Here is a 1,763-nt window from a genome sequence, read left to right on the forward strand (position 1 = left end):
CCCCCGCAGAGCCCGGTTCCTAGCCAAACCCCTTGGTAACTGAGTTATGCTTACCTTACTTTATGTGTAACTTATGTTTAAGTTCATTATCGTTATTATGAATTTATAAACAAGATTTTTCAGTGATTCCAAGTCGTTATACTGATTGATCTACTTATGGGGATGATGTCTAGGCCGTGATTTAGTGAGGTGTTTAAAGTGAGATTTCCAAATAGTATACTTCGTATACCAAACGGACCCTACCTTCGATATGATCCTACCTGGTTGTTCCTTACTTGATAGATCATGAAAGTAGACTTTGAGTTAATGATGAATCTAGACTAATAATTAGTCGCAATAAAGATTAGACTAAAGCTTAGCGATAGTAATGCTAGGTTTCGTTGAAGGAAAATAGAATCGTTAAAAGGGAACCGCTGCCCGAGTTTGGGATCATCATTTTGACAAGTGAGTGAATAGTCCCCTTCATGAACATGATTTTAATACACGTATTGATTGAAGTATTAAATATATGTTTATGTGCAAATTATTTGATGTTTCCTGAAATACATGTTAAAGAGCATACCTGGTAATATATCATGATTTAGGATAAAAAAGTAAACCTAAATTAATTATGAGGAATATCGGGTAGTATTTTCTTATGAGAACGAGTGAGATATACACGGAGAATAGAACTTTAAAATATGTCATTAATCCGGGAGCATGGATTAGACATGGTCATTTGTCCTTAGTCCAAGAGTATGGATAGGACATAGTTATTTGTCATTAATCTGGGAGTATGGACTAAGACATAGTCAGTTGTCCTTAGTCCGAGAGTATGGATAGGACATAGTTATTCGTCAGTGATCCGGGAGTATGGATTTAGACATAGACAATTGTCCCTACTCCGAGAGTATGGAATGGGCACAGTTATTGATCTGAGAGTATGGAATGGGCACAGTTATTGATCCAAGAGCAAGGATTAGATCTGGGAGTTTGGATTAAGTAAAGAGGTAAATTTTAAGGTCCGAGAGTATGGATAATGCCTTTGTGTGGATCGACGGGGTGGGGTAAGTGTTGCTTATATATGGTGAAATTGTATATTTTGTGAGTTCTAAAATATATATATATATATATATATATATATATATATATATATATATATATATATATATATATATATGATATAACATTGTGGGATTGAAATCCCTATGTACTCACTAGGTTTCCCAACCTGACCCACTCAAGTTTATTTGTATCACAGGTTTCGATACGAAGCTACTTTAGACTGAGAGATTAAGGAGATATAGATCACTAGTGTAAATGAATGTAATGTCTGTTTATGCTTATGTTTTATATTGACGATGACATCCCAAAGTTTTAATAGAAATGAAATAAATTTCTTCGGAAATGCTTTGATAACACATTTATCATTTTTTTCTGGGAACAATTTCCGCAACATTTTTATAAAAAGGGTACTCTGATTTTTAAATAAAGCATAAACAAGTCGGTCTTTTCTGGCCGTGGAAATGGGGATGTCACAGTCGTTAAAGATTGAATTAATCTCAACGATTATAGAGAAGATCAAAGAAGCTCATACAAGGGCTCTGGCTGAGAGTGATCTGAAGGAGGAACGTCTAGGCAAGACGTTCATGTTTAAAGAAGACAAACAAGGGTTGAAGACGTTTAAGAATCGCATTTGGGTGCTAAAGATGGGTGGGATACGGGATCTTCTCATGGAAGAATCTCATAAGGCTATGTATTCTATACACCCAGGCAGCACCAAA

The sequence above is a fragment of the Lactuca virosa genome, chromosome 3 (genome assembly GCF_052849685.1).
Source record: "Lactuca virosa cultivar CGN04683 chromosome 3, Lactuca_virosa_CGN04683_v6, whole genome shotgun sequence".
NCBI lineage: Eukaryota > Viridiplantae > Streptophyta > Magnoliopsida > Asterales > Asteraceae > Lactuca > Lactuca virosa.